At 35.9% G+C, this 25,968-nt stretch overlaps 1 protein-coding gene across 1 annotated transcript in view; it reads right to left on the bottom strand.

The window, feature by feature from the left end:
* LOC127515784 (B-cell receptor CD22-like) overlaps positions 1-25,968 on the bottom strand; it is a 224,895-nt gene that overhangs the window by 92,928 nt on the left and 105,999 nt on the right. The window lies entirely within an intron of this gene.

The following is a 25,968-nucleotide window of genomic DNA, read 5'->3' as shown; positions in this document are numbered from 1 at the left end:
TCGCTCACCCAGTTTAAATCTAGATTAAAGACGCATCTCTTTAGCCAAGCATTCACATAATGAATGTCATGTTTATAACTACTCCAGTTAAATCAGATCACATCCCTGTCAACAATTTGATCTCACACTATGTCCAACTGCCTTGAGTTGGTGAGGTCTGAAAACACGCTCTGATGGCGGAAGTGATCTCTCGCGTGTATATGTCAATGAGCGCGAGACATCACTTCTGGCATCAGAGTGCATTCAGACCTCACCAACCGGATGCTGAAGGCAGTTGGACATAGTGGTGTATTAGAGGTAAAAAATTATATAAATACTGTTCGGTTTCTCGCACAAACCGATCGTTTTAGGACATCAATGTGTCATCACGAGCCGCAGGGTTTAATTTGGATTTGTCTGTGCATGTTTTTTTGACTCTTATAGATGGAGTTTCCATTGACAAGCATTATACGACTGACACGGCACCCTGTCTTCTGAGAAAATGAGCCAAAAATATTGATGATCTGGTGATACACTGATGTTTGTCCAATCAAATGCTCTGATGAGTGAGAAAGTCCCTCCCCTAAACCATCTGACACTGACTAGCGAGTAGCAAATTAGCAATTCATGTTCAAGACTGACATAACGAAAAAAACTCTTGGATATTTATGTAATGGACAAGGCCATTGACACGCCTCACCCAAACTTCCTGCTTCAAAAGAAAATACATCAATATAGCACAGAAAACTGCTCATTAATCACTAATTATAGGTCTTTAAATAATAATAATAATAATAATAATAATAATAATAATGAAACAGAGACTCACCGTGAATCATGAGCAGAAAGATCAGAGGAAGACGAGGAGCCATTCTGACCAACATCAGCATAAAATATATCTATAATACATCATAAATCATCACTCATATACTCATAAACAGTGTATGTTCATCACTCTAAACAGCTCTTAGTGTTAGTAAGATCTTTGAACATCTGAAGATTATTAATGCTCAACATCAGTGTGTGTAAATGAACTGATCATTAGATGTACAGAAGATATTTCTCATGTCAGGAATCATGTGTTATATGAGCTTCATCTATAGAAATAATCATCAGTTTTTATTTAAGTATGAATGTGTTTGTCTTACCGTGTTGAAGCTCATCAGATCAACAGCAACCAAATGACTGACTGTTTTAACACTTGCACTTTTAGCTTTAGACTGACAGACTGTGGTTAACACTGTTTTTACACACAGTCTATAATATCATTGTTCCTCCCTCAACAAGAGAACATCACTGAAGTACTAACTAAAGAAAAATAATGATATCTTCTTTAAATTATTTAAATATATTTAGAGATATTTAGAGAAGAGGGTTGTGTAACCAGACATTCTGCTGGATATTTCACTCTTATTATGAAGATTAGTTGATGTTTTTGCCTTTAGAAAAAAAAAGTACTTTTTGTCCTCTTTTGTCTATCGCCCCCTACTGGACACCTTTGATCATTGTATCACATGTACATCAGTTACAGTCCATTAGAGGCAACCAGGTGATCAGAGGAGTTACTTACTAATGTGCATAACTTAAGACACATATTTAACGTAAAAGATGTATTTTATTTGACTTTTTTTTTTCATTCTTTGAAGCCCAGACGAATTTTAATCCAGCATTCTGAAACTGACCAATCAGAATTGATATAAAAAACGTCATTCACTTCCATATAAATTGTGGCCTGAAGGAAGAAAAAAAAAAAAAAAAAACCCAACAGCACAAGCACACCTGCGTGTATTAAAGCTAAGAGATTATCACTGTGCTGAAGAAAGCACAGCCGTTACTTTCTAAATAAAGTCATATATAATCTTGATAGTGTTTGGTTGATCGTCAACCTAACCACAGGCTCTACTCTTCAGCACAATGATAACCCCAAAAACTCACTTACCAGAAAACCTTTTAAATTCTAAAATAATAGAACATTAAACACTAACAGATCTCCCCCTATACAAACCCGATTCCAAAAAAGTTGGGACACTGTACAAATTGTGATTAAAAAAGGAATGCAATGATGTGGAAGTTTCAAATTTCAATATTTTATTCAGAATACAACATAGATGACATATCAAATGTTCAAACTGAAAAAATGTATAATTTTAAGGGTAAATAAGTTGATTTTAAATTTCATGGCATCAACACATCTCAAAAAAGTTGGGACAAGGCCATGTTTACCACTATGTGGCATCCCTTCTTCTTTTTATAACAGTCTGCAAACGTCTGGGGATTGAGGAGACAAGTTGCTTAAGTTTAGGAATAGGAATGTTGTGCCATTCTTGTCTAATACAGGCTTCTAGTTGCTCAACTGTCTTAGGTCTTCTTTGTCGCATCTTCCTCTTTATGATGCGCCAAATGTTTTCTATGGGTGAAAGATCTGGACTGCAGGCTGGCCATTTCAGTACCCGGATCCTTCTTCTACGCAGCCATGATGTTGTAATTGATGCAGTATGTGGTCTGGCATTGTCATGTTGGAAAATGCAAGGTCTTCCCTGAAAGAGACGACATCTGGATGGGAGCATATGTTGTTCTAGAATTTGGATATACCTTTCAGCATTGATGGTGCCTTTCCAGATGTGTAAGCTGCCCATGCCACACGCACTCATGCAACCCCATACCATCAGAGATGCAGGCTTCTGAACTGAGCGCCGATAACAACTTGGGTTGTCCTCTTTAGTCCGGATGACATGTTGTTTTCCAAAAAGAACTTCAAATTTTGATTCGTCTGACCACAGAACAGTTTTCCACTTTGCCACAGTCCATTTTAAATGAGCCTTGGCCCAGAGAAAACGCCTGCGCTTCTGGATCATGTTTAGATATGGCTTCTTTTTTGACCTATAGAGTTTTATGGCGAATGGCACGGTGGATTGTGTTCACCGACAATGTTTTCTGGAAGTATTGCTGAGCCCATGTTGTGATTTCCATTACAGTAGCATTCCTGTATGTGATGCAGTGCCGTCTAAGGGCCCGAAGATCACAGGCATCCAGTATGGTTTTCCAGCCTTGACCCTTACGCACAGAGATTGTTCCAGATTCTCTGAATCTGTGGATGATATTATGCACTGTAGATGATAACTTCAAACTCTTTGCAATTTTTCTCTGAGAAACTCCTTTCTGATATTGCTCCACTATTTTTCGCCGCAGCATTGGGGGAATTGGGGATCCTCTGCCCATCTTGACTTCTGAGAGACACTGCCATTCTGAGAGGTTCTTTTTATACCCAATCATGTTGCCAATTGACCTAATAAGTTGCAAATTGGTCCTCCAGCTGTTCCTTATATGTACATTTAACTTTTCCGGCCTCTTATTGCTACCTGTCCCAACTTTTTTGGAATGTGTAGCTCTCATGAAATCCAAAATGAGCCAATATTTGGCATGACATTTCAAAATGTCTCACTTTCAACATTTGATATGGTAACTATATTCTATTGTGAATAAAATATAAGTTTATGAGATTTGTAAATTATTGCACTCCTTTTTTATTCACAATTTGTACAGTGTCCCAACTTTTTTGGAATCGGGTTTGTATTAATATTGAGCAAAACACATGAAATAATTTTAACATGTAAATGTAATCATGTAAATTTTAACTGTAAAGGCAATTGTCACTACCTGTTGTTTTTGGGAGTTAATACGGTTGTAGAATGCATTTGTCACTCCCATATTTTACTGAACTGTACAGAACGGGATTAAGCACTAAAAGGTGAATTGACAACCAAATTTAACTGCAGTGTGTACAACACTATCAACGCCGAAATGAATCTGCAGCAGTCAGGTGGTACAAGTAAGTGCTCTGTAAGTTGTTTACGCTCATTAATATTGTAATGTTATGTGTTTTGAGACATGAGGTCATTTAACACCATCTCTTGTGATGCTTTGCAGACTGGAGGGTGGGATCTTATGCTTTTAAAGTTAGCCACCCTGAAGTTGCCAACCCTACTTTTAAATGGAAAGTTACAGGAACACAAAAGACAGAAGCTGATAATATTGAGCATTTAGAGAGAGAGAGAGAGAGAGAGAGAGAGAGAGAGAGAGAGAGAGAGCGAAAGAGAAAAAGAGAACGATACATTGTCCATTGTGAAGGTTCACAATTATTATTTTGTTCAGTGTGTTGGGGTAAAACTACCAATTATTATTTAAAAGCAGGAATGTATTGTAAAACATATATATATAAAATTTTTTGTATGGACAGTCCTTAAAGTTTTGGGTATCAAAAGCTAATGAACATCATGTCTGTTATTTCTCATCAAAGAAAAGATACAATTCATCGACTGACGTCTTGAGTACACAGCTTTCAGTTCAGATCTACTTCATCGGGTACTTAATTCATGTTTCAATGTATGTCACTGTGGCTTTACTGTGTTCATTTGATACTCAACAGATCTTATAATATACAGTAATAATGTAATTTTGACTTGGAGAGCAAGATTTACAAAATATATATATATATATATATTTATTTATTTTTAATCTGTTTATTGAACTTTTACAATAATAACAGGATACAAATACAGGAGAATCATGAAAAAATATTTTCCCACCCCACCCCCAGAGGAAGAAATAAATAAATATATATATATATATAAAATTAATAAAAAATAAAATAAATAAATAATAATAATAATAATAAAAAGTGTAATTAAACTAAATAAAACATTAAAAAAAAAACACTCAATACATATTGTAATACAAAGAATGTCAAGCATAATGTCTCGAGTATAGAATATATGCTGGAGCATAAAAGTTTAGATATTTCGGCCATTTATCAAGTGTATGTATATATCCACAAACAAAAACTTACAGCTATAAAGCATATACATATACATACATAAGTATCCACACTTATAATCACACACTCCTGAACAGATTCAAGCCACGATCATAATGACATCTTAATGCTTAGGTTGATACACAAGAAGTACTGACATATTCAGAAAAGCAAAAAATATTTTAATGTAAAGTTTTGAACAAGGATTTTTTTTTTGTAACCAATTTAAAACCACTTGAACTTTTGACCTTAAACCTTATAGTTACTGTGTGACAACCAACCCCAGTTTCCCCTATAACATGTTTCAATGTAAAGATCGATTAGTAAATGATGCTCTTACCTGTTTCACCAACACGACCAGTGACAAATGATCAGGATGAGACCAGCAGTGGGTTTTTATGAGATCAGCACCTTATATTTACCATGAGGATATGACACCTCACCCAGTGCTGATATAGCAGAAGCAGAGTTTAAGATGAGCATTTGAATATGTATATATATATATATTCAAATGCTCAGCAGAAAACAGTGATGCCATCGTTCCAGCTCAGTTCAGTTCACATACAACAGTGTCAATGCAGGCAGATCACCAATATTGTTGAATATTAAATATGCATATTTGAAAACATTATAACCAGTTTAACTTTTATTACTTTAGTCTAATGTCATCTCTGATGAAGTACCCTGACACTCGGTCATTTTTTTTTTTTTTAGAAAATGGCCGATTGTTTCTTTAGATAAGACTCTTATTCCTCGTCTGGGATCATTTAGAGCCCTTTGAAGCTGCACTGAAACTGACATTTGGACCTTCAACCTATTGAACTCCAGTGAAGTCCACTATATGGAGAATAATCCTGGAATGTTTTCCTCAAAAACCTTCAGTTCTTTTTGACTGAAGAAAGAAAGACATGAACATGACATGGGGGTGAGTAAATTATCAGGAACTTTTAATTCTGAAGTGAACTAATCCTTTAAATATCCTAATTGAACTAAGGCCTAATCCTGATTTAGGCTAAGCCCTGTCTGTGAAACCGGGCCTAAATATGGCCATGAATGCAGTTTCCTCTTTAGAAAGAGAGAGAGAGAGAGAGAGAGAGAGAGAGAGAGAGAGAGAGAGAGAGAGGTGAGAAAACAAAACAAAAGGTGTGTTCGCCTTGAAGTGGTGCTGCGCAGATCGATCGGTGTATGACATGCCGTGCAAACAGTGGAAAAGTGCCATAATATGACTAGCCTTTTGCTTGACTATGTTATCAGACAGCTAATAATGAGCTGCTAATGTTACACAAACCATGAAACTCTCTAAAGAAAAATAATTATCTTTCAAATTTAAATACATGGGTTGTTGTCCACTAACTCAATATATTTAACTCTGTGTGAAACAACATCCCACAGTATAAAAAAACAACAACAACAACAAAAAACAATTTTGAAGTCACAACCATTCTGGCTTTCAGAAAGCAAAGTTTTAAAGTAATTCTGCAGTCAACTAACAAGTTGATGTTAAAATCTAAAAAATGATAAGGATGACTAATTTTGAGTCTTTTTTTTTTTTTTTACATAATGTATTGAGTGTGTCTTTCTGCTCACCCTCATTATGAATGTTAACTGTTGTTTTTCACAGCCTGTCTGTCGCCCCCTGCTGGACAGCTTTGGTTATTGTGGATGATGCGATGGCAGCCATATTGCACCAGAACGCCCACCACACACCAGCTTATTGGTGGAGAGGAGACAGAGTGATGAAGCCAATCAGTATATGGGGATGATTAGGAGGCCATGATGGACAGAGGCCAATGGGCAAATTGGGCCAGGATGCCGGCGTTGCACCCCTACTGTTTTCTAAGGACATCCTGGGATTTTTAATGACCACAGAGAGTCAGGACATCTCATCCGATTGACAGGGCGGGGACGTAATCGGCTCGGAATGCATTTTCAAATCCACATTGAGTTTTGCTACATTGATCACATGATATTTAATGAAAATGCAACTGCAAGTGTCTTAACTGTGAGCGTAAATGCAATTAAGAAAAATAACAGTTAAATGATCATTTGCTACAATTTTTGATTCTGCATGTTAAACATATCTTATAATTTCTAATACATTTTCATTATAATTTTGCAAATATGTTTAAATTATATGTTAAAACTAGTGTAGGAAATAGCAAATGAAAATTATAGTATTGAATTTGAATAATTTTGCTCCAAACGATGTTGTTATGGAAAATGTACATTTAAATACAGAAGTAGGCTACATTGTCATTTGCCATTTGGCATATTACATTTGAAATTGAATATTGCTACCTGGGAGTTCAAAGACCAAATTCTAAACATGGCTGTGCTCTTGTTTCTGTGGCACATAAAGTCTGTTGGCGTTAGATCTGATCAGGTGGGTTTATGTCACTGCTGCTGGTCAGAGTCAGTGAATCAGCCTCCAATATTTCACAGCATGGACTTCTCAGCATGAGCTTTCCGAATGAATTAAAGAAATAGCTTCGCAAAATGACTCACTGTTTCGAAGCACCTGAAACACCACGCGCTAGCGACACCTGCTGGTCGAGACTATATAACTGCCACAAGAACAGCCCAATCAAGTATAACATCTTTTACAAACCAGCTGCAAATGTGTTAATGATCTATTAAGTATAATCCAAAAATCATTAAAAATCATTAAATATGTCGAATTTGTGTTATTTTATTAATTTGTAGTGCTTGGTTTGTGTGTTTGGAGAAAGAATATCACTTCATTTTTCCATTTCATGTGTTTGTCAGTAAAAATGAACCTAAATTATAAAACTGACCTAAGATCAGCTGAAACCAATGAAATTTCGGAACAGTATGTGATCTAATCAGATGATCTAATAGATGATGGCGCTGTTTCAAAAACACCCATCACTACATGAACTCACCACTACAAAAGTGTGTCTCCTGTGGAGGAAAATAGGCCATGTGTAGATAAAGAATGTATTACCAGATGTTTGACTGGTAATTTTAGTCGTCTTCACCTGAGGTTTTCTTTTACTGTTCTGACCATTAATGGCATTTTCAGTGTTTCACTGCTCTGCTTGACATCTGAGGCTGACTGTAAGTTTTTCAACTGTTTTCCTGCTGTCAAACGTCACTGAACATTTGCTGAGCTCTTTGCAGAGCAGATGGTGGAAGGATTGTGAAAGACTATGTCAAGATTTATAGTGAAAAATGACTTACATTTTGGTTTGTTCCCTCCCAAACCAATTACACCATATCAGAAGTCATGAATTAAATGGTTGGAGTATAAATTAAATGGTAACACTTTACAATAAGGTTCATTTGTTAACATTAGTTATTGTATTAACTAACATGAACTAACCATGAGCAATAAATTTGTTACTGTATTTACTAATCTTCGGTAATATTAGTTAATGAAAATACAGCTGTTCATTGTTTGTTCATGTTAGTTCACAGTGCATTAACTAATGTTAACAAGATTTTAATACTGTATTAGTAAATGTTGAAATGAACATTAACTAAGATTAATAAATGCTGTTGAAGTGCAGTTCATCATTAGTTCATGTTAACTTGTTAACTAATGAACCTTATTGTAAAGTGTTACCAATTAAATTTATGCAGTGTTATGTGATTTCTGGAGCAACAAAGTTTTGGTCACCAATCACTTGCATTGTATGGACTATGTTTCTAAAAATAATTTTTAATTTCCTTTAAATAAATATGCTTTGAAACAACATTGATTGTGAAACATGCTATTCAAATAAAAATGACTTGTGTCAAGGACAGAAATATTTTAAAAATGTAAATTCCATCTAACTAGTCACGTGATTTTGGAGTAAAAAGGTGAAGGGCCTGAAAAAAAATATCCCCAGTGTATTTCAGGAATGTTCAGAGATGTTGACATCTCTGTCTACAGGCTTTTGACCTCGGTCTTTATCATTCCAGCACTGAAGAAGCTCATTGTGACTAGAATTCAACAAACTAGCAAACTCATCATATAGAGAATACTAATAGCTTATTAGTGTCATAGAAAGTAATATCTGACCTAAGGTGGGTATGATGTCTTGTCCATGAAGCCACTTTAATTATTGGACCAAAAAACCTCTGCACATAATAACCTAGAATAATCCCTAAGACTTGATAGATGTTCTGTCAAGTCTTCGTCATCACTTAGGAACCTGGGTGTGCTCTTTGATACCAATCTTTCATTTGAAAGCCACATTTCTAGCATCTGTAAAACCGCATTCTTCCATCTTAAAAACATATCTAAATTACGACATATGCTGTCAATGACAAATGCAGAACAGTTAGTTCATGCATTCATGACCTCAAGGCTATATTATTGTAACGCTCTACTGGGTGGTTGCCCTGCTCGCTTAATAAACAAACTCCAGCTGGTTGAAAACGCAGCAGCTAGAACCAGGAAGTATGACCATATTAGCCCGATTCTGTCAACACTGCATCAGCTCCCTATTAAACATTGTATACATTTTAAAATCTTGCTAATTACTTACAAAGCACTAAATGGTTTAGCTCCCCAGTACTTGAGCGAGCTCTTAGCACATTATAGTCCTTCACATCTATTGTGATCTCAGAATTCAGGCCAGTTGATAATAAAATATCAAAATCAGCTGCCTGAATCATCATCATGCACTGTTCGTTGTTGGCCAGAGGAGAACTGGCCCCCCGACTGAGCCAGGTTTCTCCCAAGGGTTTTTTTTTTTTTTTCCTCCATTCTGTCACCTGATGGAGTTTGGGTTCCTTGCCACTGTCGCCTCTGGCTTGCTTGTTGGGGACACTGATCTGACAGTACAGACACTATTGGATGAGAATTGAACTGATCTTGACAATGCCTGTTTTCTCCAGAGCTGCTGTATAGATAAATGAACTTAAAACTGATTTTTAAAATGGAATTGAATCAACACTGAACTGACTCAAGCTGAACAATGACACTATTTTCTTCTAGAGCTGCTGTACAGCCGAAACAAACTTAGTCTGCATCGTTTTCCTGTTAAAGCTGCTTTGAAACAATCTGTCTCGTAAAAAGTGTTATATAAACGAAGGTGACTTGACTTGACTATCACTTGCTTCAACTATTTTTATTACCAGACACAACTCCCAATTTGCTCTTTGCATGAATGTTTTATTAGCAGGAGGTACTTAAGCAGACAGAGAGACTCAACAATCAATTACACACATTTATATGTGAAGGGATGTGTAAAATAGCAAGGTTACATATTAACTTCTTTATGATTGTTTCACCTCATATCTCTACTATGAATATACTAATCAAATTCCACATCACTCCACAAGCTTAGACTACTAAATCATAAGACAGACTGGTCATATCATACACTTGTTCCATATTTTTCCCTTCTTCCCTTCTACCAGGCACAGTACATTTTAACAATTTGATAAAATGATTAAGAACACAGAGAAAGAGAGAGATTGAGAGAGAACAAGAATTTCCATCATTCTTAAAACACTTCACTTTCCTAGCAACTTTGAGTTTGTTTTCTTTGCCCAGAGGTCATGTGGATAGAAGTAAATAGACTGTAAAGTCTATTTTGACTGAATCTTTACAATCTGTGACTAGTTTTCAACACATTGACTACAAACAACGTGTCACATCATCAAACCTTCAGGCTGAGGCTCAAGAATGTTGTCAGGCTTGTTTCCAATTTGTCACTTTTGGGAAATGCTTACCTTATAAAGCTAAAAGAAACCAGTTTACACCTATAGATTATTCATCCTCTATATAAGTTCTCTCACAACCAATATATATATATTATCAGTCAGGTTAAAGAATTTCTTCATTTAATTAAATTGTTATTCAGTTTATTTTGAACTTTTGGCTGGAACTGTATTTGTATTTACAGATAACATTGTTTTTTTGAGGTTTAGCATTCATAATGACACTAAAGACGTCCTGATGTTGATTGTAGTTTGCAGTGCTGTTGTCTTTGTGTTGATGATGTTCTTCACTGGAGCTGAAACCGTACTGTGCCATGGCATCTCCACAAACCTATTCACTCCAGACAGATTATTCACCTGGAATAAAAAAAAGATTCAGTTACATCATATTGAATCAAATGTTTGTTATGCCTCCAAATGCACTGGGAAAAAAAAAAAAAAAAAAAAAAAAAAAAAAAAAGCGTCTAACATTTTTAGAACATTTGATATTTAAAATTTATTTAGAATTTTGTATCCTCCAAAAAACTTTTTTTTTTTAAATTTTTCTTCAGATTAATGGGGCTGTTTCAGAAAACTTCTAATAGGTTTTGGCCGTTCATTTACATGACAATGGTGTTTTGGGGGTCTGAAAACGTGCAAGTTTTTAAAAATGATGCCGTTATTGTCTCCATGTAAACTACAAAAATGTGAATTTGAGAAAATGGTGACAGGGTGCGCATCAGTGTACTGGCCTGGCATACAGTGTTTTTAAACGTTTTGATGGATCTGTGGGAATGGGGATCATTTTGACAATGCTCTCAAAAACACAAAGGAAAAACTTGTCCATTTTTAGTACATCATTGTTGTGTACACATACCGTCAAATAATCAATGAAATGCAATGTTTATGCCATAGCAGACAGAGTGACTCAGTGACCAAATTACACCAAGGAATGCATAGAAACAGCTGTAAAAAATTAACTTAATTCAAGATATTTTGTGAAAAATGTACTTGATTCAAGATATTTTCACGGGAAGCAAGTAAATGTATTAAATGGCGTGGTAGCAAGTGTCAGTAGATTATTTTAATCCGAATGCAAGCTTGTCTGACACATTTTTCTTTCATTTTATTAAAATAAACATTGATTAAACATACAAAGGAGAGAAATTAAAAAAAAAAAAAAAAAAAAAAAACATATTTAGAAAGAAGTGCATAAAATGATTATTAAGCAAATGTTACTCACCTGTCTGAAGTAATTAACTCAAAAACCACAGGCTCCCATATCGAAGCCTCCCATATTGAATCCTCCCATATCGAAGCCTCCCATATTGAATCCTCCCATATCGAAGCCTCCCATATTGAATCCTCCCATATCGAAGCCTCCCATATTGAATCCTCCCATATCGAAGCCTCCCATATTGAATCCTCCCATATCGAAGCCTCCCATATTGAAGCCTCCCATATCGAAGCCTCCCATATTGAAGCCTCCACACAAATCCATGCCTCCCAGACCATTTAAGCCTCCAAAGCCTCCCAGACCATTGCCGTCTCCAAAGCCTCCCAGACCATTGCCGTCCCCAAAGCCTCCCAGACCATTTAGTCCTCCAGTAGCATCACAGCCTCCACAATTATTAGAGCATCCATAGTCTACCAGACCATTTACGTCAGGTAAAACCAAGCCTCCAAGACCAGCATCACTGTTTCCAAAACCACCCCAGTTGTTATTAAATCTATAAACATTGACAGGTTTGTGACGTTTTTGACGACGGTTTCTGCCTTTAGAATTGTAGTTCCTGCCATTCTGACATGCTGCTTTGCTGTTCTTAGAACCCATTACTGTCTGGAAGGATTAAGTGATCAGTTTGAACCGGCGAGCTCCTAAACTTGGTGTCGTTCAGAATGCAGTTTGTATTTATGGTCTTTCAAGACTGCATTGAGTGCATATGAGAAGCAGCCACTTACAGCCAATTGACTGATCTCACATGACTAAAATTTACATAATATATGTTTCTGCCCAACCTGTTTACTTTCATCCTCAACTACTGTAAATGACTAAGGAATTTGATGTATGTTGACATGACATCATTGCTGATCTCTGTTGAGAGATTTGTTTGAAAATAAAAGCATAGTAAATGGCTACTTTCTAAATAACTATGGAGTAGCTTGACCTTCAACAGCTCGATCCACAATGAAAGACGTCAAAATGTATAGCAGAGGTGTGTTATAAGAAATTCAGTTTGGAAGCCAAGAGCTGAAAAAATGTTCAACTTTGGGAAAACCACAGTGTTCATCACTGTCACTTTTTACCCAGCCGTCCAATCACAGTGGAGGGGTGGGATAAATACAACACAGACCAACCGCCACACCCTGCTTACAGTAACAGATGATAACAAGAAGTACAACGAAAGAACAAAATCATTTAAAACAGAGCAAATACTCTTTTATTTTCATATTCTGAACTAAATTATCTGCAAAATCAGATACTATTAACACTTCCACTTTTGTACAATGACAACAAGCACATCTCTTTATCCAAAACAAGTACACTCAAAAAAAAACTTTAAACAAACTCAATTCAATTATGGACAGTGGTTCCACACAACCAACTTAGTTTTTATTAACATTAACCCCTGGTTTCACAGACAAGGCTTAAGCTAGTCCTAGACTAAAATGCATGTTTTAGCTTTTTTAAGTGAAATAAACCTGCACTGACTGTCACAAGTGAGGCTCCCGCACTTCCTTCCCCGCACCACCGGAGGGAGCCTTCACCGGAATACTGATACCATCATTCGGACTACATTTCCCATAGGCCCTCATTCCTGGGACTGATTGCACACACACCTGCACCACATCACACTCACACTATTTAAGCAGCACGCACACACACACACACACTGCGAAGTCTTGATTTGCCCTGGTGATAATTTCTAAGCGTTTTCTGTGGATTGTTATACTGTTGCTGATTGGACTGTTTATCTCTTGTGATTCTCTGCTGCCTGCCTTGATCCTTGCCTGTTTACTGGACTGTGTTTGTTTGCCGCCTGCCCTGATCTCTGCCTGCTTCCTGATACCGTTTGTCTGCCGCCTGCCTCGACCATTGCCTGTCCCCGTTTACGTCTCTGCCTCTGCCCTTACCTGTGTATACACTATTCTTAATAAAAGCTGCAAATGGATCTCCATGCTGTCGACCCATCATTACACTGACATATCTTAAAATATATTAGTCATTGTTTTGTCTCTGGATACACACCAGTAATGTTTTTTTCTAGGGCACAGAAACCACGAAAATGTGCATTTACACAGACTGTTTGATGCTGTTCTGAAGTGGCATAAATGCATTTACACAGGAATTAAAATTGTGGGAAACATATATAACTATAACTAATATATATATATATATATATATATATATATATATATAAACTTTTAAAATAACTAAAATTTTATGCAATGAAAGGGCCCTCGCACCTGGGCTCACCACCACCCGGTGGCCTTTAGGAAAACAGTGAACAGTGGGCGACATGCATATGCGAGTAAATACAAGGGAAATATGGCAAATTCATTTCAAAGTGCCACACTTCCTGCTGCCAACAGGTGGCGCTTTGACTGTAACTGAATATTGCCATGTAGATGTGTTCAGGCCAGGACTATTATCAAACATGTGAAGTTTGGACAGATCGGATTTTGTATGCCTGAGTTACAACAACTTCCTGTTAATGTGTTTCTAGTATGTTTGGTACTTTGTAGCATATTGAAATGTGTTTCTGGGAGTGAATAACAGTGTAAAACATGTCATTTCCTGTTGCCAGCAGGTGGCGCTATGACTAACTGAATATTGGCATATAGATGTCTTTAGGCCAGGACTCTTATCACACATATGAAATTTGGGTCAGATCGGGCATTGTACGTCCAAGTTACAACAACTTCCTGTTTCATGGCGAAACATCAGACTTTGTCAGGCCGCCACAGACACACCCCTCAGCGAAAACTCTAGATCTTCGCAATTTAACATTGCAAAGGCCTTAAGATTAGACTGACCAAATATGACCTTGACCTGATTAAAGCTCTAGGAGGAGTTCGTTAAAGTACAGAGTCTGGAAATGGCAAAAATTGCACAAATTTTCCAAAGTTAATTCAAAATATCTCACTTCCTGTCGGTTTTCAGATTATGGTTCAAGAGACTTTTTTGTAGGTATTAGGCTGTTAGATGTGTTTAACGAATTTCATCCTTGTATGCGAGACGTAGCGTCGGGGCACTTCGTTGAAGTTTTGTAGGTGGCGCTATTGAGGCATTTTGCCACACCTAATTCTGAAACCCATATCAGATGTAAATTTTCACCACTTCTGATGCATCTGCAAAGTTTCATGAGTTTTCAAGCATGTTCAGGCCCTCCAAATGTGATTCACGCATCAATGCATGTTGGGTTTCACCATAGTACAAAACTCCCATCATACACTGCAGTATAAATAATCATTGTCACCACTGTTATTAAAACAGACATGTTGATCTGTTTTATCAATGCAGAAATGTTTTCTGACAACACCTGCAATTGCTGATAAAGAAATACTGTAACTCAACAAAAGTCAAGGGTCAAGAGCTCAACTAAAGCAAATGCTGATCTCCATGACGGTGACCTCAAACTTTAAATCAAAATTAAGTTGAAAGAATGTTTGAGGAACATCATACCTTTTAAAAAACTTTCCTCTAACGTCAAGAAAACTGGACATTTTTTTATGTTCCCAGAACCAACACTGAATATTTAGAGAACGTTCTTATTACAAAATTCTGTTGTCTGGGAAAGAGCCAGAAAGTCACTTTGGAGCAGGCACAACAAACAAACGTGTGTGGGTGAAATATTATCCTCAAGGAGAGGATTTTTGGAATATAATATAACAATACACAATTACAGTGGTGCAGATTGGGTTAAGCATTACCGTATATGAGAGAAATGTAGCAGCGCGTTGATCTGCTTCTTCAAGATTACAATCGGAGATTTCACGATGTGAGTACAGGACTCTTTTACTTCAGGGTCTCTTGTTGGTAGACATTTTTTAATTTGCCTTAAACAATATGAAGCGAGGTCTATATGTTTTATCTCCTGCTTCTTGAATCTAGTGCCACCTGAGCTGAGATTTACTCTCCTGTTTCAGTTCCTTTGAAAGTCCTGTTTGATTGAGTCCTGGTTGGGTTACTTGATTGAAATGTGTTATTTCAATATGAAAACATCAAGTTAAGTCAAAGAGTAATCGTTTCAAGTCAATTTAACATGTTATTCACATTTCACATTTGAACCAGAAACATGATACAATGGTGTTGAATCCAAATAAATTGTTTAAATAAAGTGAATAGCATCAAAAAATCTCTTTTTTTTTTTTTTTTTTTTTTGGTGATTGTACTATAGCAAGAAATTTACTAAGGATGCACCGATCAATTTTTCATGACCTATTCAGATTTTTTTTTTTTTTTTTTTTTTTAAGAGTTAAAGCAAAAACAGAATGGTATGACTTTAGCTTTGTGAAATTATGCTACATTTAACATACTCAAAAACAGTAGACGGGTTGAATGAAAATGCAAATTCACTCTCAGACGCTAGATGGCGCTTATGGAACAGCAGTGATACAGCGTTTCCTTGGTTGGAAAAGAAAATGCCATTGAAACGTTTCAGAAGGCAGTCAGTTCTACATTCATTCATATAAACCCCCACAGTCAATTCAATTCAATTCAATTCAATTATATTATATTATATTATATTATTACTACAATAATTTATATTATATAATTTTAGTGAAAACTTTATATGGCATAAGTGCATGTCACACAGGCAGTTTAACCAATCAAAACATGACCAAGACCAAAAAGTAATTTCAGTTGCGTATCTACTACTGAAGTATTTTATATTTCCCTCTTTGATATACATGGTTAAATGGCCCTTTCTATATCATGCTGTTATAAAACACCCTGTAAAAAAAGAACATACAGGGTTGTGTATTCAATATGTGACATTTTTACTATACCAAATTTGTGTGGCAACATGTTATAAAAATAATTTGTAATACTGAAGTGATACAGTTATGGTCAGAATTATTGTCACCCTTGATCAAAGATGACTGTAAAAATAAATCTGCATTGTTTATCCTTTTGATCTTTAATTTATAAAATTAGCAAAAATCTAACATTGGAGGAAAAGAAATGAAAGTGGGGGGAAAATCACATTATGAAATAAATATTTTTCTCCAAAACTCGTTGGCCACAATTATTGGCACCCTTTTATTCAATACTTTTTGCGACCTCCTTTTGCCAAGATAACAGCTCTGAGTCTTCACCTATAATGCCTGATGAGTTTGGAGAACACCTGACAAGAGATCAGAGACCATTCCTTCATGCAAAATCTTTACAGATTCTTCAGATTCCCAGCTCCATTTTGGTGCTTCTTCAGTTCACTCCACTCATTTTCTTTAGAGTTCAGGTCAGGGGACTGGGATGGCCATGGCAGAAGCTTGGCTTTGTGCTCAGTGACACATTTTTGTGTTGGTTTTGATGTTTGTTTTGGATCATTGTCCTGATGGAAGATCCAACCATGGCCCATTATTGGATTTCCAGCAGAAGCGGTCAGGTTTTGATTTTTTTATCTGTTGGTATTTGATAGAATCCATGATACCATGTATCTGAACAAGATGTCCAGGACCTCCAGCAGAAAAATAGGCTCACAACATTAAAGATCCAGCAGTATATTTAACCGTGGGCATGGGGTACTTTTTATCCATGTGTGCACCAAACCTATCTGGTGGGTTTGCTGCCAAAAAGCTCTTTTTTTAGCTTCATCTGACCATAGAAGCCGGCCCCGTTTGAAGTTACAGTCTTGTCTGACAACTGAATATGCTGGAGATTGTTTCTGGATGAGCGCAGAGGATTTTTCTTGAAACCCTCCCGAACAACTTGTGGGGATGTAGGTGCTGTTTGATCATTTTTTAAGGCTTTCTGAGACCCAAGACTCAACTAATCATTCTCCAGCTGTGATCCTTGGAGAGTCTTTGGCCACTCAAACTCTCCTCCTCACTGTGCAATAGGACGATTTAGACACACGTCCTCTTCCAGGCAGATTTGTAACATCTTTAGTTGATTGGAACTTTTTAATTATTGCCCTGATGGTGGAAATGGGGATTTTAAATGCGTTAGCTTTTTCTTACAGCCATTTTCTATTTTGTGAAGCTCGACAATCTTTTGCTGCACATCAGAACTACATTCTTTGGTTTTACTCATTGTGATGAATGATTAAGGGAATTTGGCCTTTGTGTTTCCTCATGTTTATAGTCCTGTGGAACAGGAAGTCATGGCTGGACAATTTCATGTTCATGATCACCCTGGTGTGCTAAAAAAAAAAAGTAAATATGAATGGGAATATGCTTCAGAGATATTTTACTCATAAAAAATTCTAGGGGTGACAATAATTGTGGCCAACGTGTTTTGGAGAAAAAACATTTATTTCATAATGTGATTTTCCCCCCACTTTCATTTCTTTTCCTTCAATGAAAGGTTAGATTTTTGCTCATTTTATGAATTAAAGATCAAAAGGATAAACAATGCAGAGTTATTTTTACAGTCATCTTTGATCATATTTACCAAGGGTGCCAATAATTCTGAGCACCACTGTATGTGTAAGATTGTCCAAAATATGTAAAAGTTAAAAACGACACACTTAGACATCAGAACTCATCATACAAATGTCAACAATGGTGACAATCCAAAAAATAATTCAGCTGCATAATTTATTCATGCCGCAATGCATGCTGGGAGCCTAAAATTTTCATGTTCTTGGAATATCAACGTTTCTAGAATGTTGAACTTTAAATCAAAATTAAGTTGAAAGTTAAGTTGAGGAACATCATACCTTTTAAAAAATGTTCCTCTAACGTTAAGAAAACTGGACATTTTTCACGTTCCCAGAACCAACACTGAATATTTAGAGAACGTTCTTATAACAAAATTCTGTTAGCTGGGAGGCAGAGATGCAGATCTAAGTGCAGGGTTTTATTAAAACATACAACAAAACAAACACAAGAACAGGAAACCAGGGAACTGATATTCAAACTATTTTAAAAGAGAACAATGAATTGTTGCCATGTTTTATTAAAAGTTGCCATGTGTATAAATAGCGGACATAGGAAGATATTTAAGTTATGCCCTGTTTCAAACAAATTTTACAAATTTAAATTTTAAGTAGTAAATAGAGAAACACTAAGCAAACTTTTTTTTTTTACTGTGGGGAATGTGGGCATGTTTGTTCATTCCACTATTCATATCAGGTCAGTATAGGCGGGGTCAGTGTGTTTCTTTCTTACCTTTTAGACTTATAGACTTAGACTTATACATATGTCCTGTCCTCTCCACTGAGCTGTACGTCACATTCAGGAAACAATTTACACAATCATCCATCCATATCAAGTAAGTTTTTATTATTATTATTATTCATATTTCTTAAAGTAAAAAAGTGTACAAACATGCTTGTATTGAATTATATATATGTCACAAATTAACTGAATTTGAAAGCTCTTCAGATAAATGCATTTGAATGATTTTATTCATTAAAATTATTTAGTCTGACTCATTTTGCTATAAAGTTATGGAGACAAAAATGTGTGATGGTCACTACTGAATATTTTCTAAAACCATTGCCACAATATTTCAAATGCACAGAATTTTTAAGGCTTCCTCACTTTATATATGTACATATATATATATATATATATATATATATATATATATATATATATATATATAAAGTGAGCAGTTAAACATTTGATTCACAGCTCTGTACATTTTTGAAACACTGCAACTACATGCTGCCATTATTATATAAAGGTTACTTAAAAATCACAGGCAGGTGTGTTTGAACAGGGTTGGCCTGGCTTAAAGGGATCCATTGTATTCAAGCTTCAGGACACAGAACACACAGCTTCAGATAAACCATACTCATAATGATGATAATGGTTATTGTTTTTTTATTTACTTACTTTCATTATCATTAAATCATCTTACTGCATTTGAAGCTAAATTGGCAATGGAAAATTATTAGCACAAGCAACAGTCACAAGTACAATAATTAATAAAAAAAAAAAATAATAAAAAAAAAATAATAAAACATTTTTATTTGTTTGTTTTTTAACTGTCCTAACTATCCTACACAATAACTAGTCAGTTGGTGTCTTAAGGGTGACAGTGAGAAATATAGTCAGTTCCTCTTGAGTCATTCTTAGACCCTGAGAGAGCTCATCTAACAGGAATGACTGTAACGAAGCATGCAAACTTTTGTCTAGTGACATATTGCTGTTGATTGTATTGTGTCTATTCTATATTCTTTCTTGCTCACTCGATAAGGATGTGCTAAAAATGGAAAAGTTTTTCTTTTGCGTTTTTCGTGTACACACAACAATGTTGTCAAAGAGATCCCCATTCACACAGATGCATGAAAACAACTAAAAACGCTGTATTACTCATGGCTGGCCAGTAGTTGGCGATGTCACTTTGTAAAGATAACAATATCGTTTTCAAAAACTTTGAAACCCATCTTCAAAACTTTTTGTTTTCAAGCCCCAAAACGCTGTTGTCATGTAAATGAACGGCCAAATTGCATAAAAAGTTTTCCAATTTGAGTTGAAAACGGTGTTTTGTAAACAGCCCCTTAAAGTCAGTCCTGGAGAGTTTAGGTTCAGCCTTAATTAAACACATCTGAATCATCTAATCGAGGTTTTACATGTTGCCAAAATAATGGATCCTTCATAGGAATGCAAGAAAAATAGCTCCGGGTTGAAACAAAACTCTGCAAGACTGTAGTTCACCAAAGTATTATTGAGACTATGACTGATTGATCTGTACAGTTTTTTATATACTATGAAAAATATATGTAGAAATGTTTACTCTTTGTTTAGGACAATGTTTAACACAATTTGTCATTTTAAGGAAGGTGAAACATCCTAAACTGTGACCAGGCTTAACATAAAGAGCTACACCGGTAAATTAGTAAGGTACTTGTTATTAACTTTTCTTTTCCTCATGTTCTGTGTTGGTTTAATCTTATCAACATACTAACACGTTTTGTGTTCAGGTTCAGCTGAACTGTCAACATTCTTCAACTAAATAAGTAAGTATGGATTTCCCGGTCAAAGATCAAATCTAGTCCTTGATATCAGAAAATGTTTTTTTAAGGAAGGAATGGCAGTGATAATTTACTCATAATTAGTCATATAGTTTGAACAATGGTTTTCAAATACAATTAAAAATCTGTTTTATTACATAATTTATTCCATTGCCTTTTCTTGGCTGTTTTTTAGTTTTTATCACAAGCACAGATGTAGTTTATCTTTGCTTAGCCAGTCAGAATGCTTTTAAGCCTGTCCGTTTGTTGAGAGAATGCTGTTTTTCTAGTGTGACCAGTTAAAAAGCCCAGCCGACATAAACAAGCGGGCCGCATGAATGTGTGTCAGCCCAGGCACTTATATGAACTCTACTCATATATACCTAACCACGTTCGTGGATCCATTTATTGTGCCGTGTAGACTCGACCGAGACAAACAGGAACTACACAGAGAAATGAATTATTAGAAGATATTTCTCTGTACTTATGAAAACAAACCTTGTTTTTTTTTTTGTTTTGTTTTTTTTTAATCTAATTGAATTCACAGGCAAAAAGCAGAGCAAAAGCATGGAAATTCCTCTAAGTAAGTATTCAAGCTATCATTTCTTCATGCATCCATTGATCCATCCATCCATCAATATATCCATCTGTATTATTTACAGTGTCAGGCGTGAATATTATGCTGTTGGGCTCGACTGGATCAGGAAAGAGTTCATCAGGAAACACCATCATTGGAGTTAAAGGAACATTTGAAGAAGATTTTTCTCCTGAGTCTGTAACCAGAACCTGTAAATCAGAACAAACACAAGTGGATGGACAAACAATCACAGTGATCGACACTGTGGGACTCTCTGATACATCAGTGAAGATCACAGATGCTCAAACTCAAATTGTGAAGATGTTACAGGATATATGTGATGGCATTGATGTGTTTCTGCTGGTGATCAAACTGGGTCAGACATTCACAGAGAAGGACAGTAAAGTTGTGCAGTGGATCAAGGAGAATTTCGGAGCAAAGGCCTTAAATCACACAATAGTGCTCTTTACTCATGACGACCTGTTTCGTGCGTCGATAGAGAGATACCTGAAAAAATCTGAAACACTGCAGTCAGTAGTTGATCAGTGTTCAAGACGCTATCATGTTTTTAACAACAAAGATAAAGATCCATCACAGGTCACTGAACTTCTTAAAGACATCAACAAACTGAGGGAAACACCTGGATACAGGAGATACACTGAGCAGGACTATAAGGATACTCAGGATAAAATTGTACGCAAAAAATATCTCATTGGAACAGCAAAAGGTGGAGGAGTAGGAGGTGTATTAGGAGGAGCAGGATGTGCAGTAGCTGCTAAAGCAGGAGCAGTTGCATTAACTGTAGGAAAAGCAGCAGTAATAGGAGCAGCAGGAGGTGCAGCTCTGGCAGCAGCAGCAGCTGTTGCTGGAGTGTATTTTTTTGCAAGAAAATGTATTCAGAGGTGAAAAAGTGACCCTCAGCATAACTAAAATAACTCTTGTATATAACATTAAAGAACAAAAACTTTTGAAAACACATTTACTGTCACAATGAATCATTACAATGCTTCAAAATGAATATACCACAGATTAATGTTTTTTATTACATACGATTCTGATGTAATGATCTGGAGGGTATTTGTTTAATTTTACTTTACCTTTGTAATTTGTTATCTTCTTTTTTTTTTTTTTTCAAATAGTGTAATGCCTTTATTCACAATTTCCTTCTATATTTTATCTTCTTTTGTAAGGAACCTATAATATGTAATATCTGTTTTCATGCGTATTGTGTAATTTAATGTTTTATAACCCATGGCATGATAATATTTCATTAATATTTGTGCTTGTTCATGTTAATTAATGCATACGCTAAAAAAAATAAATAAATAAAACAATCAAATAACTGTCAGCTACTGCTTCCAAACAGAAACTGTAAAATTAAAGTAAAATACCCTCATTTAAAAAAAAATGCAAAATGTTTTACAGAAAAAAAACATTTTATTTTACAGATTATTATGATTATTACTAAGTTCAACAGAAAAACACTGTTTTTTTTCACAGATATTTCCTGAATTATTATTATTATTATTATGTTATTATTATGTATTATTATATTATATTATTATGATATTTTGATTATAATGATAAAGCTTTACTGTAAAACATAAATCTCTTGCCATTAAACATTAGCTAGCAACATGTCACAGTTGATTTTGGGTGTTCTTTGTTTTTCATGTCTTTTTTTTTCATAGTCATAGTTCCTGTCATGTGATTCTCTGTTCCCTCATGTGATCTTTATGATTTAAAAAGTCAGAATTGTGACTTTATATCACACAATTGCGAGTTTATAACTCGCAATTGCGAGATAAAAAGTCAGAATTCTGAGATAAAAGGTCGCAATTACTCTTTTTATTTTTTTATTTAGTGGCGGAAACGGGCTTCCATAGATCTTGCCTTGTGCTCCCCTTGTGAATGTGTCATGTTGTCATTGGTTAATTTAGTAATGTGGTTTCTCAGTCCTGTTCTGTCATTTGGCTTGTTCGACTTCATGCGGCTCCACAAAGATCGGCTGCCGCCTGACAAAAGCAATGCATTCTGGTTAGAAAATTTGTCCAACTTGATCAGCACTGCAGCCGGCTTGCGATCACATGTGCCATCAAAGTACCGTGAGAGCAAAACAAGACCAGCCGCCTAGCTCAGGCGCTGCAGTTTCTCAAAATCAGCAGTGAAAGCCTTGATGACGACACACTTTATTCTCATTGGTCAGATTCTGTGATGACAAGGACAACGTGTGTTGCGTGTTTTTTTCTGAGACAAGTTCCTTGATATTGATATTGAATATCTGATATTTAAAACATGGGAATTTCAATCGCATCCACTTCTTCGGCTACAATCAACGCAAAAATCACGTGGTCTGCCATGAATGAAGTTGGTTCAGCACAACACGGAAAGCACGAAGAGTCCGACCTACCGGCCGTCTCCTCCCCTGTGTAGTTCATCTCGAACAAGCCTATTATCATTGTATAAATAGTCCTCATGTTTCATTGTTCTCTTGTCTAGCCTTGTTTTATGTAACCCACTGTTGGTGAGTGTTATGTTGTCAAGTCAATCCTTATCTTTGTTTGTTTGCTTTGCTCACTTTGGATTATTGTAAATAAAACTGTACTTGATTTCTCACTGCAACTCGCCTCAGTGGAAATTCGTTACACAATAACACATGCATGAGCTCACTTCAGTAACTACACAGTTGTAATTCCTGTGTTTCTCTTTCCTTCAGTGATTCTGCTCGTTATCATCAGGTGTCTTCAATAATCGAACAATCATCACTCAATCACTTAAGATGAGCAGAACATGACAATATATCAGAGACATGTTTTGAGACTGGTGGAGACAACAGCGCAGCATAAATCCCCTCATACCAGCCTCCTACGCTTCTGTCGCTGCCTCATAAGACGCAGTAGTCCAGCGCAGCGGCTACACATTGTCATGTTGTAAATAAGACATCTGTATTGCAAACCCCTCCATGCTGCGGTTGTTGATGTTATTGATTTTGGCTTATACCTACCTACCAATGGAACATCATTGCCAGAAACCAATACAGATAGTAGTATCTAAATAATTTTTTTAAATACAGAGATAGTATATTAAAAGCACATTTTAGTTCATATTTCATGGTGTCTCAAAATAGCACAGTTGAGTACACTTAGATGTTCTTAAGATTATCTTAAGAAGTACTAAAGAAGAATTTTTAGTATATTAAGTACAAAATTAGTGCATGAAAATAGAGCACTTTAAGTACATTATATAAATTTACTTTTTCTTTCACCTGGGTTGGTTAAAATTGCTGAAAAGAATGAGTATTCTGGCACTATAATATTACTTTGGTGATAATAACAGACCCCAAGGTGCAAGAACATTGCTATGATTTCCAAGCTGTCAGTCATTACACTTGAACACTTACAGTGTTGTTTTAACTCCATACAAGTGTTAAAAAAAGTAACTCTATTTAAAGTGTTAGTTTAACTCTATTTAGTGTGGACCTATATAAACCCAGAAAAAGTGTTAATTTTGACACTGTGAGTGTGAATTCAACACTTTAAAATTTGCTGTGCATATTTGAGTCATACATAGCCTTTAACATTCAGTATGCAAAACACAACAATGGAAATTTTATTTAAAGTAAATTATCAAGTACTCTCTACAGTTATTTTTAGTTACTAGAACTCTTATGAAAGTGAACTATATAACTAATCATTTGTCAGTACAACATACTATTCCTGTTTCACTTTATTTAGATTTTTAAGGCAACCGGTTTGCATGCTTTTTAAGTTAGTCTAACTAATTATATTTTACAGTGTGTAAGCTCACAGTTTGAGCACACAGTGAGTGCGCTGTGAGGTTACACTTTTAGCCCACTGCGTTCTCACATTGTGATCACATAACGAGTATCCTGGGAGCTCATGGTGAGATCACTGTGAGATCAAATTGTTGAGTGGGTTATGATTAGGGGTTGCTTTACAAAAAATATATTCTTTTGCCTTAATCAAATGTAGATAATAAAAAAATGAATGGCCTGGATTTTATGTCCTGAAAATCTATTGTATATCTATTTTTTTTTTTTTTTTAAGTAAACGTGCAAGACGGATGTATTTGACCACTGCGTTTGTGTATTTTCCAGCGTCTCGTGTGTGAGATGCCAAACTCTGATGTCTCACCTTTTTTCAAAGCAAAAATCATCCCCTGCTGAGATCTTGAGAGATTTTATCTGATTTCATCTAAGGCTGTGGCTTAAGTCAGTTGTAGTTCTTGTTTCTCTTTTATTTCTGTTGTTGTTGTTCCTCTGTCCTTCAGTGATTCTGCTTTATCATTTAATTATCTCATTAACTCCAAAACAGTGTTACATTTAACAGCCTGTAGTGTGCACACAGCTTGGCCTCCTTATTTAAATTTCCTAAAAATTATGATATCAAGAAGAGGTGGATTAATTTTGTGAAGAGCCATCTTGACCAAACTTTCATCAGAGACAACTAGAAATTCACTGATAATCTGCTGTTACTGGTGAATGGGGCCGAACTGACTACCCCCCCCGCCCCAGCCTTCATCCTCCCGTCCCGCCAACAACTCGTGATGTGGCCGGACTGACTATCTTCCGTCCCGGCCTTCATCCTCCCATCCCGCCGACATCTGGTGCCATTGTACACAATACGTGCCCGACAATGAGTGTAAGCTTTCCTGTGAGTGGGCGTGACTTAGTGTAATCTGGGACACTTTAGACTTCTGCAGCTTCATCTCAACACTTGATAATCTATGATAACAGCTAGAAGAAGGTCATATTAACATAGAGCTGTTTGTGATGGAGAAAGACATGAACA

This window comes from Ctenopharyngodon idella, chromosome 1 (genome assembly GCF_019924925.1).
Source record: "Ctenopharyngodon idella isolate HZGC_01 chromosome 1, HZGC01, whole genome shotgun sequence".
Classification (NCBI taxonomy): Eukaryota; Metazoa; Chordata; class Actinopteri; order Cypriniformes; family Xenocyprididae; genus Ctenopharyngodon; species Ctenopharyngodon idella.
This window is presented reverse-complemented; position numbering and strand designations above follow the sequence as displayed.